A 15,711-nucleotide genomic window follows, 5' to 3' on the forward strand; every position below is an offset into this window, starting at 1 on the left:
TCTCTCAGCTCTGTGCACAAATCCCACCCATCCGCCTCTTTATCAATTCTGAAACTGAGGTATGTCTTAGTCAGTGCTTGCATTTATTGTAGGTTCCCTGAATCCCCAAGGAAAAAAACAAGGCTATTATATCAATGCTGACTATTTTCAGTCAAGTTAGTTCTTGGCATTGAGGTATTAGGGAACGTGATAGACAAAGCCATGGGAATGGGTGACATTACCTAAGGTTAAGATGTGGCAGTAGGAAAGAAACAGAACTAGCAGATAAGATAAAAATTAGTGGTATGCTTATATCGGCTAACAATTGAATGCTTACAGTGTGCTTGGAATTGTTTTAAAGGCTTTGCAAACATTACCTACTTTAATTCTGATTATAACCTTGTCAGCTAGACTTTGCTATCATCAGCAGCATCCCATTTTAAGGATGAGGGGATCGAGGAAACCTGCTCAGATCATAGAGATAGGACCTCAACTCTGGCAGTTCTGGCTCCAAAGTCCTCTCCCAGCTTCCCACCTCAGGTTTAGGCACTTAATCAGGCATTTTCCAGCGCCAAACTGGGTACTTTGGACTTATCTATCAGAGTTCTTGGTTGCAAGTAATAGAAACTGACCTGTTTCTTTAAGAAGGAAAGGGATGTATGTAGAGGCTCTTTGTTCAGGCATTAACCACCAGCAGCTCTAAGCCCATGAGGAGAAATGCTGACAACATGCCAACCCCTGATCACTCTCAGCGCCAAGAAAAGAGGGATATCTGGACATTTATGTGTCCTGGTCAGATGCACCACCTCTGATATGTTCTTGCCAAAATAATGTGCCCAAATCTGATCAAGCTTCTGACACAATGACAGATTTCCCAGAAGTCCAGAGGCCAGAGGACATGTCAAATAAAACTATGAAACAGCAATCAGCCAAGACCAGAACGTAGAAAATTCTCTAGGAAAACCGACCCTAACTCTTCAGGAGATAAGAGGCACAACCCCTGCCCCCAACACAAACACACACACCCAAAAAAAGGAGGGAAAACCTTTACAGATGGAAATCCATTAAACAGCATGTTAGCCAAATACAATGGGTGAATATTGTCTGGATCCTGATTTGAATAAACCAACCATAGAAATATTTTTTAGACAATTAGGGAAGACTAAATATGGCCCAGGTATTAAATGATACTGAAGAATCACTATTAGTGGTGTAGGTTGGCATAACGGTTACAGCTATTTGTGTGGTTTTTAAGCCTGTGTCTGTTAGAGACATATACTGGAGTATTTATGATTGAAATGATAGGATGTCTGGAAGTTGCTTTAAAATAAATTACGTAGATCCTCCACTCTAAAGAAGAGGGCTCACAGCTCCCCACTGTTTACGTGTGTGCTGCACATTCAGACTTTCTTCCAAAGAGCACACTGTGGAAGGGGTGGGTGGGGAGATGAATAACTCTACAGTGGAGAAACCTCCCCAGGACTGCTTCAGCCAGGTGATTAAGGCCAACATCAACCACAGTAAATCATGTTGATGGTATGGAGCAACGAAAACAGCACTTTACCTACGCCATCTTCCTGAAACCCATCACCCTGGTCTAACTGTGAGAAAACCAGTAGACAAATTCCAGCAAGGGGACCTCCTGCAGTCTACCTGACCAGTACCCCTCAAAACTGTCAAGGTCATCAAAAACAAGGGCACTCTGTGAAAGAAAAACAGTTTCTCTACTCACAATACTCTTGACACGAAGTGTGGATTTTCCACACCGAGAAATTCTCCAATTTTCTGTGGACACCGACTGTGTGTACTACAATTTAATTCTGACATTAACTACCTGGAGTTAATGCAGGCCCCGCATTTTAAGGGCTCAGTCCCACAAGACTGCCCCTACTTCCGACGTTAACCACAAGTGATGGGTGTCCAGGTGACCCGCAGTTCTGTCTGACTTGGCTACAAATCAAGGGTTCCCATGATCCTCTCCCCAGCATCAATAATTTGCTATAACAGCTCACAGAATTTGGGGAAACACTTAAATTTGCTGGTGCCATTTCAAGGAACAGCAGGTACTTAGGATAAAGTCCAGAAGGGTCCCCAAAGCAGGTATTTCTATCCCTCCCCGTGCAGACATCCAAGTCCAGGGATGTGTTTACCAAACCTGGGAGCTCTTTGAACACCAAGCCTGGCTCTTGGGAGGCATTCATTCAAGACTGAAGGGATGAAAGGCTGTGATTGTAAATGACCTTGCCTCTTAGGGTGAAGGTGATGAAATTCTGGAGTTGTAAAGCCAGGGTTCCAGCACTGACTCTCCCACTGGCTGTGTGCCTTTCAGGAAATCATTGTCCTTCTCTGAGTCTGCCCTCCCCTCCCATTGCAATAAAGGAGGTCGCGGCCCAAATGGGTTTTTATCTTACCATTCCTCAGTCAAGGTCAACATCACTGCCTGGACAAAGAGTCCAGTGAAGCGGGTCCTGCTGCCAGGAAGACTGGCTCACAGCTGGCCTGGTGACTCCCCATGCCAACCCTGCCCTCTCCACCGCTAGAGGGAAGACAGGCGCCTGCCACACACATTGGTAACGGGACCTTCGGAAGGGCCTTGAGGGAAGAGGGAAAGGTCGCTCCCCTATCCCCCAAGGGCTTTGCCTGCTCTGGAGTCTTTGGCCATAACTGAGGCCACCTGTGAAGGTCTCAGTCACAGACGTCCTGGGGCGGGGACCCCTGCAGAGAAAGTCCAGAAGGAGGGCCAGGTCATAGCACCGCTCACTCAGGACCCAAGGTCTGCCCCAGCCTGGCCCCTCCTGGCCCAGGCGCTGGCTCTGAGGGAGCGCAGGAGAGCCGGGTTGGATGACACACACTTCTTTCCAGGGGGAGGGAGCCTCAGAGAGGAGCGAATCCCAGGACATAAATCAAATGGAGTGTAAAATTGTTCTGAGCCACGCTTCGTAAAGCTGCTGCAACATGTCTTTAGTAGCAGCCCCAGAGCCAGAGAGACACACAGGCAGGCACCTGGTGGGAGAGAAGGGTGGCAATTAGTCCAGAAGTGATGATGCAGGGCCTCACAGCTCGTCTTGGGGGGCACTGTTGACCCACTCCTGACCCCCTCTGGTGGGACAGGAGGAAGGGAGCTGAGGGGCAGGTGCTGAAGGTTGGCTTGTCCTTACCAGCCCTTTCTCTTTAAATTCTCTGAGAATTTCATTGTGGGCACACCCACCTACAGCTTAATCTACAGAGGGGCCAAGGGCCCAGGAAGGGCCATCAGCAAGCCATCAGCTATTTCAGACATGGCCAGGGCCCAGGGAGCCCAGTATGCTGCTAGGCTGAGGTCAGCAGTCAGCTAATTCCCTTGTGATCTGGCATCTTGGCCAGAGGCATAGGGAGGAGCCTGCTTGAGTGATTTGGGATCTGTTGGTAATCCCCAGACCTAGATTTTGAAGATGCATAGCTCTTTTTGTTTGCTCTTTTGCCAAGTAAATATATATTTTTAAACCCTACAATCTGATATCAGTACCACGTAGTCATGTTAATAGCAAGGAAAAAAATTACGATCAGCATAATCACTTTCCTAAATTTGCTATATCATCTCAATTTTTCTCATTTCATTGTGAGTAGCAGAGGTCAGTGTTATGCAAGATGTTATGAAGACCATTAAGAAAATGAAAGATGGCCAACTGAATGGGAGAAAATATTTGCAAATGATATGGCCAATAAGGGGTTGATATTCAAAATATGTACATAGTTCATACAACTCATCATCAAAAAAACCAAACAGCTTCATCAAAAAAATAAGCAGAAGACCTGAACACTTTTCCAGAGAGAACATGCAGAAGGCCAATAGGCACATGAAAAGATGCTCAACACTGATAATCATCAGCGAAATGCAAATCAAAACCACAGAGTTATCATCTCATCTCTGTCAGAATGCTGACCGTCAAAAAGAACACAAATAACAAACGGTGAGGATGTGGGGAAAAGGGAACACTTGCACACTGTTGGTGGGAATGTAAACTGGGGCAGCCACTGCGGAACAGTATGGAGGGTTCTCAAAAACCTAAAAAGAGAACTACCATCAGTTCAGTTCAGTTCAGTCGCTCAGTAGAGTCCGACTCTTTGTGACCCCGTGAATAGGAGCACTCCAGGCCTCCCTGTCCATCACCAATTCCCGGAGTTCACTCACACTCACATCCATAGAGTCAGTGATGCCATCCAGCCATCTCATCCTCTGTCGTCCCCTTCTCCTCCTGCCCCCAATCCCTCCCAGCATCAGAGTCTTTTCCAATGAGTCAACTCTTTGCATGAGGTGGCCAAAGTAATGGAGCTTCAGCTTTAGCATCATTCCTTCCAAAGAACACCCAGGGCTGATCTCCTTCAGAATGGACTGGTTGGATCTCCTTGCAGTCCAAGGAACTCTCAAGAGTCTTCTCCAACACCACAGCTCAAAAGCATCAATTCTTTGGCACTCAGCCTTCTTCACAGTCCAACTCTCACATCCATACATGACCACTGGAAAAACCATAGCCTTGACTAGACGGACCTTAATCGGCAAAGTAATGTCTCTGCTTTTGAATATGCTATCTAGATTGGTCATAACTTTTCATATAACCCGCAATTCCACTCCTGGGTATATATTTTTAAAAAAACAAACCTGAAATCACTAATTTGAAAAGATACATGCACTGCAATGTCCATAGCAGTATGGCTTAAAATTGCCAAGATACTGAAACAACCCGTGTTCATCAACAGATGAATAAAGATGTGACTATATAAAATATATAATATTTACACACACACAATGGAATACTACTCAACCATAAAAATGAAAAAAAAATTGCCATTTGCAGCAACATAGGTAGACTTGGAGGGTATTATGCTATTATTATGAAATAAATTGGACAAAAATAAACTTATATATCACTTATGTGTGGAATTTAAAAAATACGACAAACTAGTGAATATAATGGAAGAGAAAGACTTAGATATAGAGAAAAAACTAGGGGTTACCAGTGGGTGGAGGAAAGAAGGGAGGGAAAAATAAAAGGGTAGGGGGACTAAGAGACTTAAAATATTTTGTATAGAGGAAGCTGCAAGAATATATTGCACAACATAGGGAATATACCCAGTATTTTAGAATAACTATAAATGGAGTATAACTTTAAAAATGTGAATTAGTATGTTGTACACTTGTAACTTCTATTGTGTATCAGCTACACTTCAGATTTTTTTTTAAAGATGTTATTAAGGTTCAACATGTGAGAGAAAATGGAAGGAAAGCAGGCAGAGAGGAGGGAACTGCAGTGCAGGTCTGGAGATGAAGGCTCTTTCATCAGACTGTCCCAGATGGACCCAGATGGCTGGCCTTTATGCCCCCAGCTTGCTCCGTCCCTGGCTGCAACCTGCCCCTGAGGAGGACGTGACCTTGAACCAGGCAAGTCTGCAGCTGAGGCCAGTTGAAGGCGCTGACATTTGGAGGCCATCTGACCGCTGGCCCTACTCCTGGCAGCAACCTGGATGGGGAAGTGGATGGTCACCTCTGAGTCTACCAGAATAGTTAGTTTTCAGCACTTAGACATCTCTTGAATATTGCAACCACCTTGGAAACACAGGCAGAGTGGAAGTACTTACCTGGCTTCACAGATGGGTAAACTGAGGCCACATATCGAGTGAGACAGTGCTGAGCAGGTCCTCTAAGCCAGGCCTTCAGAGTCCTCCTCCAGTGCCTCTGTGGCCAAGAGCAAGGACTCAATGAAAAGAATAACTGTTACTGTAAATGCTAACAATTAGTATTACTAATCTACCACTGGGTGAATGGCCAGGCGCTGTGTCATAAATTTTGTGTATTAGTTCATTTCAGTCAGTTCAGTTCAGTCGCTCAGTTGTGTCCGACTCTGTGACCCCATGAATCATAGCACACCAGGCCTCCCTGTCCATCACCAGCTCCCGGAATTCACTCACACTCATGTCCATCGAGTTGGTGATACCATCCAGCTATCTCATCCTCTGTCTTCCCCTTCTCCTCCAGCCCCCAATCCCTCCCAGCATCAGAGTCTTTGCCAGTGAATCAACTCTTCGCATCAGGTGGCCAAAGTATTGGAGTTTCAGCTTCAGCATCAGTCCTTCCAATGAACACCCAGGACTGATCTCCTTTAGAATGGACTGGTTGGATCTCCTTGCAGTCCAAGGGACTCTCAAGAGTCTTTTCCAACACCACAGTTCAAGAGTATCAATTCTTCACTGCTCAGCTTTCTTCACAGTCCAACTCTCACATCCATACATGACCACTGGAAAAACCATAGCCTTGATTAGACGGATCTTTGTTGGCAAAGTAATGTCGCTGCTTTTCAATATACTATCTAGGTTGGTCATAACTTTTCTTCCGAGGAGTAAGTGTCCTTTAATTTCATGGCTTCAATCACCATCTGCAGTGATTTTGGAGCTCCAAAAAATAAAGTCTGACACTGTTTCCACTGTTTCCCCATCTATTTCCCATGAAGTGATGGGACCAGATGCCATGATCTTCGTTTTCTGAATGTTGAGCTTTAAGCCAACTTTTTCACTCTCCTCTTTCACTTTCATCAAGAGGCTTTTTAGTTCCTCTTCACTTTCTGCCATAAGGGTGGTGTCATCTGCATATCTGAGGTTATTGATATTTCTTCCAGCAATCTTGATTCCAGCTTGTGCTTCTTCCAGCCCAGCATTTCTCATGATCTACTCTGCATATAAGTTAAATAAGCAGGGTGACAATATACAGCCTTGATGGACTCCTTTTTAGTTCGTTTAAACTTCCCCAAATCCCATGAGGTGACTTCTAGTATTATCCTCATTTTGTAGAGAAGTAAACTGAGTCTCAGGTGAGGACTCTTGCCCAAGGTCACTCAGCTAATAAAGCAGGGTCAGAGACTCAGACCCAGGTCCATCAGCTTCCAGAGCCTACAGAGACTGTGCTCCCAAACAACAGGGTGATCTGATCCCATCACCCACAAGGCAGAGGTTGAGAGCTGCATGTCGGTGCTCCAGGTGGGGCAGGTCGGATGGAAGAGCCCTAGAGACAGACATCACTTAATGCGGGAGGCCTGCTCCGACTGGGGGATGGAGCAGCCTCTGGTCCCAGTGATGTGGCCTGATGCAAGTTCCTCCTACTTAGGGCCTCTGGGGAAAACGAGGGTCTAGCCCATGTGCATTCTTTTTTTTTTTTTAAGGAATAAACTCTTTTTAAAAAACTTTATTTTGTATTTGAGTATAGCTGATTAATAAAAAATGTTGTGACAGTTTCAGATGAACAGCATGGGGGTCTGCCTCCCTCAGACCCCCATCTATACATATAAGTGTATCCGTTCTCCCCCAAGCTCCACTCCCATCCTGGCTGCCACACAACACTGAGCAGAGTTCCATGTAGTATACAGTAGGTCTTTGTTGGTTACCCATTTTAAATACAGCAGTGTGTACATGTCCATCCCAAACTCCCTCACTACCCCTTCCCACTATCCTTCCCCCGACAACTATAAGCTCATTCTCAAAGTCTGTGAATCTGTGTCTGATAAACTCTTTCCTTAAGAAATAATCTCATTTATTTACGGTTTGAGTCTTCACTGCTGCATGGGCCTTCCTCTATTTGTGGTACACAGGCTTCCCATTGCTGTGGTTTCTCTTGTTGGGGAGCACAGGCTCTATAGTGCACAGGCTCTATAGTGCACGGGCTCAGTGGTTGCGGCTCTGCTCCAGTGCACAGGCTCAATATCAATTGTTGTGGCACACAGACTTGGTTGCTCTGCAGCATGTGGGATCTTCCCAGGCCGGGAATCAAACTCATGTCTCCTGCATTGGCAGGCGGATTCTTCACCACTGAGCCACCAGGGAAGCCCCCCGCCCCCATGTGCATTCTGGAAGAACTTCCCTAGATCTCCTGACCACCTGGGTTTCTACTTGGGACTCATTTCTGGAGCCGCCCATGGCTTTGTAGGCTTCTTAGGGAACCCTTGTATGGCCCAGCCCCTCCCTGTCCTTAGGTTGACCTGGACTATGAGCATCATGTCTGGTTTGGGGCGGCAAGTGAGTCTCTCAGCTCTACCATCTCCATCACACTTGTTTACAAAGCACAACTGGTCCTGGGCCTTGTGAACCCTGCCTCCCCCAGACCCCCATACTCTTGGGCTCTGATGAGCCCTTAGGTCTGGGAAGATACAAAGAGGGGGTGGGGGAGAGGAAGCAGGGAGCCGGATGTGCGTGTGTTAGGGGGAAAGGAGGGCCCTGCAGGGGCTCTGCATTCCTCAGGGAACCTCCTCCAAGAAATTCCATGCTCCAGCAAGAACCATAAAAATCAAAGATGTGCTTCCATATGCAATAATTTACCCACAACAAGTGATGAAAACTTCCCTCCCATTAATCACTGGGCAAGAGGCTAATTGATTTACAGGCATGTGGCCTGTGCAGCGATCTGGAGGGTTACGTGTGGGCTGACTGTGGATGTGACATCATCTGCTCTCCAGCTCAGCCTTCCAGGTCCTCGCACCTCCACCTGCTTACCCATGTCCCCACAACTCCTCCCACTGCACCTCAACTTCTGATATGTTCCTAAAGCTGTTCGTGTTGTTGGAAATCCAGGGCCAGAGGTTATGACCATGCCAGACAGTCACGGTCTGCTACTACAGACCCATCACAACAGACTTAAACCACCTCTAACCAATCCAAGCAGGTTCTAGCTAATTCTAACTCTGACACGATCAGGATGAAAACTGGTTCTAACATGATCTGATGGGATCACACCAATGGAGACCTTTTAAAGTAGGTTCTGGCTAAATCCGGGCCTCCCAGGTGGCACTAGTGGAAAAGACCCCACCTGCCAATGCAGCAGATGTAAGAGACTTGGGTTCAGTTCCTGGGTCAGAAAGATCCCCTGGAGGAGGGCATAGCAACCCACTCCAGTATTCTTGTCTGGAGAATCCCATGGACAGAGGAACTTGGCGGGCTATAGTCCATAGGGTCGCAAAGAGCACGCACTGGCTAAATCTAACTAGATCAAATCACTACTGTCCAGATCAAAGCAATGCTGACTGGTCTCATTGAGTCCAGACAGGGTTCAGCTCTGCCTGCTTCTTCTGCTTTAAAGCTGTTCTCAATGCAACAGCCTCTCCTTTGTCCTCCTCTAGGAAAGTGTGACCCCGCTCACTGTTCCTGAATGAAAGGAGGGTTGGCTTTGTCTTCTGAGATCATTTAGAGAGGGAGGCTGTTATTTTATTAATAACCCTATTTAGGGACTTCCTTGGTGGTCCAGTGGTTAAGAATTCACCTTGCCATGCAGGGGATGCGGGTACAATCCCTGGACAGGGAACTAAGATCCCAAATGCCACACCACGGGGTCGCTAAGCCCAGGCACCATAGTTGCTGAGCCCACTCACCAAAACTAGCAAGTCCATGCACCACAACAAAAGATTCTGCATGCTGCGACTAAGACCCAAAGAAGTCAGACAAATAATATTTTTTTAAAAGAACCCTGTTTACAGTTTGCTGGGTGCCTTTGCACACACTGGTTACATGATCCCCAGAAGCAGTGTCCCAGCCAGAGGGTCATATCCTGTGCCCACTGGGTCTTTAGAAGGACTGAGATGTAGACTTGAATCTCAACCTCCCCCCCCCACTTGGTTTTGTGGCTTCAATTTCCCTTCTTTGAACTCAGTCTCACCCTCTATAAAATGGCATAATTACAATGCCTACTATTGTGATGGTAAAGATTGAGAAAGGTAATCAAGGTCAAAGCACTTTGAACAATGTTGCAACCCACAACAAGTGCACAGTAATTATTAGCTCTTTTTAAAAATTATGATGATTCTTGTGGTTACTGTATAATTACTACGGTCATCACGCAAACAGAAAACCCTCTGGACTCCTCCCGCCTTTCAGTCTCACTGGAACCCTAACCCCATCGGGGCCACAGCCTCCGGCTTCCTCTGTTGGAGGACTCACATGAAGTTAAGAGAATTGATTTCCACGATGTTCTTCGCTCTGCCCTGCCAGGTGAAACCCCAGGCTGTCCTGGGATGTGTTTTCCAATACCGCTCCCAGGAATTCATCACTTCTAAATTGCCTTCTGACAACTGGCGAGGTTTCCTCTTTACTGAGCACTTCCTACAGTTGGGTGAACTCCCCTAGAGCCCGGGAAATAGAGTGAGCTGGAAGGGCGGGCAGAGACAAAGACCCCGCATGGGAATGGGCTTTGAGGGGCCTCTCCTTGGGCTGAGGGCCCTGAGCTGGAGACCCGGGTCCTGGGTGTCCCTGCCTCTCTCCAGGTCTCTGAGTGGGGACGGAGGACTGGCTGAGGGCGTAGGGTCCTTTGGGGACCCCGGAGAGCTGGTCTTTGGGCCTCTTGACGCTGCTTTGATGGTGGTGGTGGGTGGGGGTGTGAGGGGTTAGAGGAATAGAGTGCAGAAGGCACCTCAGCCCAGGAAGATGGCAGCAGGGCACCCCCACCTTTATGCACAGTTACTAAACACTCAAAAACTAACAAGTGATATAAATTAGTGTTTGTTGAGGCTTCACTATGTTCCAAGCACTTTCATGCATCTGCTGCTTACTTAACCCTGACCCCACGGAAGAGGAGCTGTTCTCACAGCCTCTCACACAGCAAGACAAGGGCTCAGGGAAGGGAGGTCTAGCCCGCCCCACACCAACCTGGGACCTCAGGGCCCGTGGTAAACTGATAAAGGCAGCAGCTGGTTTCTCTGTTCACCTGAACCCACCTGCCACTCCTGCAGGGCGGGGGCCTTGCCCAGGGAGGCTCGTGGCCCGTGCTCGGGACCTGGTCTGGACAGGATGTAGCTGTCAGGGCAGAGTGACCAGGATGTGAGCGCAGCCACTGAAGATGGTGGTGGGACACGGCTCAGACTCCGTTCAAATCCCTGGTAGAGAAGGAGCTCAGAGGCCACCCCCACAGCAGCACTGGGCCGCCCACCTTCACTTGCATGCCGCCTCTGCTGAAAAGCTCACCACCTCACGTCACAGCCCTGACCCCACGGGCAGTTCCAGCCCCTACAGCTGCATCTAACAGCCACTGCGGCTGCAGGCCCAAAGCCCGGCCTTCTCAGGAAAAGGGATAGGAAGGAGGAGCAGGATTTATTAAGCGTCCTTTTCACTTCACACACGGTGCACAGTGATGGGGGCGACCATCTCATATAATTCTCACAGCAACCCCATGAAGTAACAGCTCTTGCTGGCCCCATTTTTTTTCCCCTAGATTAAAAAAACACTTTAGGTACACTAGTTTACCATCTTAAACACTTTTAAAAGTACAGTTCGGTGGTGTCCAGAGCATTCACATTGCTGTGCACCAGATCTCGAAAATTCTTTAATCTCGCAAAACTGAAACTCTGTGGCCATTAAACACCCACCCCCGTCCCCTCCCCCAGCCCCTGGAACCCGCGGCTCTGCTCTGTCTCTGCATGTGCTACCTCCAGGCACCTCATGTAACTGGAATCATACTTTGTCTTCTGTGACTCCCTAGCACCATTTTAATACAGAGATGGAAGCCAGGGAGACTAAGCCACTTACCTACAGTCACCAGCTTCTCTAAGACATAGCCAGGGCCCGGGCGCAGGCCGCCTCTGTCCGTCCACACAGGCCCACGCCGCCCTTCTGACTGAACCAGGCCTCTTGAGCCGCCCCTGCTCAGGTGGAGCAGCCTCACAGTGAGGCCAGTTGCGGGGAAGCGTGGGTCCAGGCCTAGGCACACCTCAAGGAGAGTTTGATTTTTATTATCACCCCCTTGGATTTGGCATGAAGGTATTGAGTCTGTGGAGGCTAGGGGAGGGTCCTAACCTTCGTCAGCTGTGCCCTGAGGCCTGACCTGCTCTCCAGGCCCTTTTCCTCAGGAGACGGCGTCAGGGTTAGACAGCCTCTCAGAAAACAGCATCCAGACACTTATACTCCTGAATCTCCACTAATTGCCGGACGCTTGTTGTTCATTCTGAGGGACAGATCTTCGTGAGTACCCATCCGTCAGCATGTCTAGATCCCGAACAGTCAGATTCAGAAAGAGATCCTGGCTTCAAATACCTCCCTGAACTAGGAGGGGCTGGTGTCACCCAAGCAGGCAAGCTGAGGGGGCTGGATGAACACTCCACAAGAGGCACGGTTATAAAGGACTAAGGGAGTCTGTGGGCAGAGATCATTTCCAAGGCGGGGCAGGAGGCAATCAGGGAGGCCTTCCGGAAGGAGGTGGTGCTGCACTGAGAGAATCCAGACAGGGTCAGGGGAAGGGAATGGACGGGTAGTCCAAATGGTGAAATAGCCTGAGCATAAGCACAGAGGCCTGTGAGTGTCTTGTCCCCTCAATTAGGGCCGAGATGAGGTCCACAATGTGTGCCAGGAAGTGTTCAGTGAGTAAGCACAGAGAATGAGTTCCTGGAGAGGGGGAAGAAGAGAGGAGACCCTTATCCCTGCTTGGCCTGTCATCCTCTTCTCCCTGCCCACCCCATCAGGGTGCAAAGGCAATCTCCTTTCAGAACCAAAGCTGCCCCTCACACGCCTGTAGCCCTCCCTAGGGGGAAAGAACACCAAGGACACCAAGAGCCCCAGTGGCCCCCCAGCACTCTGCACATAACAGGTCTCAGAAAACGCCTTCTGGGACTTCCCTGGTGGTGCAGTGGATAGGAATCCACCTGCCAATGCAGCGGACACAGGTTCAATCCCTGGTTTGGGAAGATTCCACATGCCACGGGGCGGCAAAGCCCATGCACCCAAATTACGGGAGCCTGAGCTCTAGAGCCCGTGTTCTCCCTGCAGTGAGAGGCCCACGCGCTGCAACTCCTGAGCTCACGGGCCACATCTCCTGAAGCCCGCATGCCTAGAGCCCGTGTTCTGCAACAAGAGAAGCCACCACGACGAGAAGGCCCTGCACCGCAACGAAGAGTATGCCCCACTTGCCGCAACTAGAGAACGTTCATGAGCACCAGTGATGGCCCAGCACAGCTGTAAATAAACAAATAATTTAAAAAAAAAAAAAGAAAAGAAAATGCCTTCCTCATGACTTCTATTTGGACGGAAGGGGGACAGACCAGGTGCTACTCCTGTTTGTTGCACAGAATGCTGGCTGTGAGTCACCTGGAATTTCCTAAATGAGTCAGAAGGTGGAGGCAGGGGCAGGGACAGGCCTGTGGAAAGAGAATAAGGGAAAAAAACAAACAAACAGTGCACTAGAGTATAGAGGAGGCAGAGAGCACCCCCTATTGTGGGGAATCATGATGTCATCAAAGAGGCAGAAGCACTAACTAAGGTGACCTTCGCTAATGACAGGAAAGGCTTTGAGAAGTTGATGTGGAGAGAAGGGGAAGGCAGGCACCCCGGGTGGAGGGAGCCACATGGGCAAAGGCTCAGGTGGGATAGTGCGGGCCACGTGGGGAAAACATATGTTCACCTTGGCTGAGACCTGAGGGGAGTGCAGAGGAGTCTGGAAACCGAGTTTGGAGATGATTAGAAGGGCCAGATCATGGACACTCTGGAGTGGACTGTCTTGGGAAGGTGGCAGAAGACTTTCAGAAGTCCTTGAGCTGAGAAATTCAGGAAGAGCATGCTGGCAAGTTGCCACAACATACTGGAGCCCAGAGGGAAGACCTGTAAAGGGAGTCCCTGCAGAGGCAACGAGAGACAGAGCTCCCTCGTGTTGCAGGGAGCAGAGAAGGAAGAAAGATCAGTGAACAGAAACACAGGACTTCTAGTCTATCTTCCTGTTCTTCAGTTGGGAAAACTGACAAGAATTGCCCCAGGTCACCCAGCTGTGTAGGTAATTGACCTGCATCCACTACATCAGGAGTGGCAATCATCAATTGATTGGTAGTGACTACTTGAAGAGCTGTGTAGAGAAAAATTCTGAACTGCAAAGAGTGATGTGATTGATTAATGATGTCTGCCATGAGCAAGGGAAGAGCGGAGTGAGGCCTAAGAGCAGGGGGTTTGTTATCTATGTACTCTTTAAGTCCCAGAGTGAATAGTTCTGCCCTCCCAGCAGCAGGCATCAGCAAGATCATGTGTACAAAAGCATTCTGAAGATTGTCGAGCCCAAATAAGTAGGAGGGGTTGTTCCTATGGTTATGCATGCCTCTCTTAGTCACCCTGATGCTGGTGCCAGAAAAAACACACAGCCCCCCAATATCCTCGACAGCTTTCTCCCACCAAATGTCCCCAGCATGTTGACTTGCTTGTTGACTAAGGCAGGCTTAGTCACAGGTGGCTGCACAGGGGCTGAGTTTGGGAAGCATATGGAGAGATGACATATTCAATAACCACAGGCCAAGGGCACCATGAGTCACCCAGCTCCCTGGCACATGGAACTGAGGGCAGAGTCCCTTTCGTGATCGGCAAGGGCCTGACCCCGTTAGGATGTGCGGCCAAGTTAACTGTTTATGCCACATCTTGTCAGATTCCAGCTTCAGCTCATTTTGGGCTTCAGTCTGTCCCTAAATTCCAGTGTCAGGATGATTAGAGGCTCATCCTCCTGTTTGTACGTCTGATAAGGTGTGATGTCAGACTACCTGCTCATTTGCTCCCAGAACAGTGAACCCTGAGGCCTAGAGAAGTCTGTTCCTGTTGGGTGGACTCTAGAGGGATTTTCTCTTCATGGGGATTTTGTAGAGAAAGCCTGGTGAAGCAGAGACTAGATTCAGACTCACAGAATTCTGACCCTGGCTCTGCCACTCACTGCTTGTGGCACTGTGGGTACATCACTTAATCTCTCTGTGCCTCAGTTTCCTCATCTATGAAATGGGGATAAAATCATCTGCTATGCCTAGTTCCCTTGGAGGAGTAAGATTTAACTCTGAAATAAACTTATGTTCTTAAAGGATTGCCACATTTGGAAAGGCCTTTCATATTGCAGCTTTCTAGGGCTCCTGTGGGGTAGGCAAGGTGAGTACTTGTTCTACCCCCAATTTACAGATGAAGAAACTGAGGCCCAAAGTCACATGGCCAGTTAGTGGTGAAGCCTGCACTTAACTCCAGGTCCTACTCTCTATTCATGATGATACCAGAAGGAGGAGAGATGTCAAGGTGGTTGAAAGGGGCACTGCAGAAAAAACAGGACCACGAGAATGAGATATAGAATGAAATGCAAGCTCCTGGCCATGGCCCTGGATGGGGGAGCAGTGGGGAGGCCCTATCTGAGCCCTCTGGGCCAGATGCTAGGACTGCTGCACACTCTGGCCTCTGCAGCCACCACCCTCCTGCTGGGGGCCCTGCCCATCTTCCACCACCCAGCGGTCCCTGCAATCTGCCCTGTGTCCTTGCATGCCCTCTCTTGTCCACACTTGGCCCATCTCTGTGCTCTCACTTCTGGTTCTCCGGCCACAAACACCTTCCCTTGGCCCATCTTTGATTCCATGGGAGCCTCCCTTCCTCCCAGAGGGACTACCATGGGGGGTTCGGGGCTGGAAGCAGGAACCCTCTCATCCCTAGCTCCACACTCATCCCTCTTATCAATTTACCACTTACATGTCTGGTCCAGTGATGCTCAGACATCTGGCGCCTGCCACAGAGCTAGTCAGGAAAGGTTTATCCAATTGAACTGAATTGAGTATACTGCTCCCCTCCCTGGGCCTCAGCCTCTACCCCCGTGGAGTGGGGTTCTTGGCAATTGCTGTGCCAACTCCCCAGCCAGCATCTAACTGAGCATGTGGACACTCAAGAGCTCTCAGACTGACAAGTAATAAGTAAAGTCGGGTGACTCTTCCCCATGCACTGGCCCCGCTTAATTCTCAC

Source organism: Oryx dammah, unplaced genomic scaffold, assembly GCF_014754425.2.
Source record: "Oryx dammah isolate SB20612 unplaced genomic scaffold, SCBI_Odam_1.1 HiC_scaffold_11209, whole genome shotgun sequence".
NCBI lineage: Eukaryota > Metazoa > Chordata > Mammalia > Artiodactyla > Bovidae > Oryx > Oryx dammah.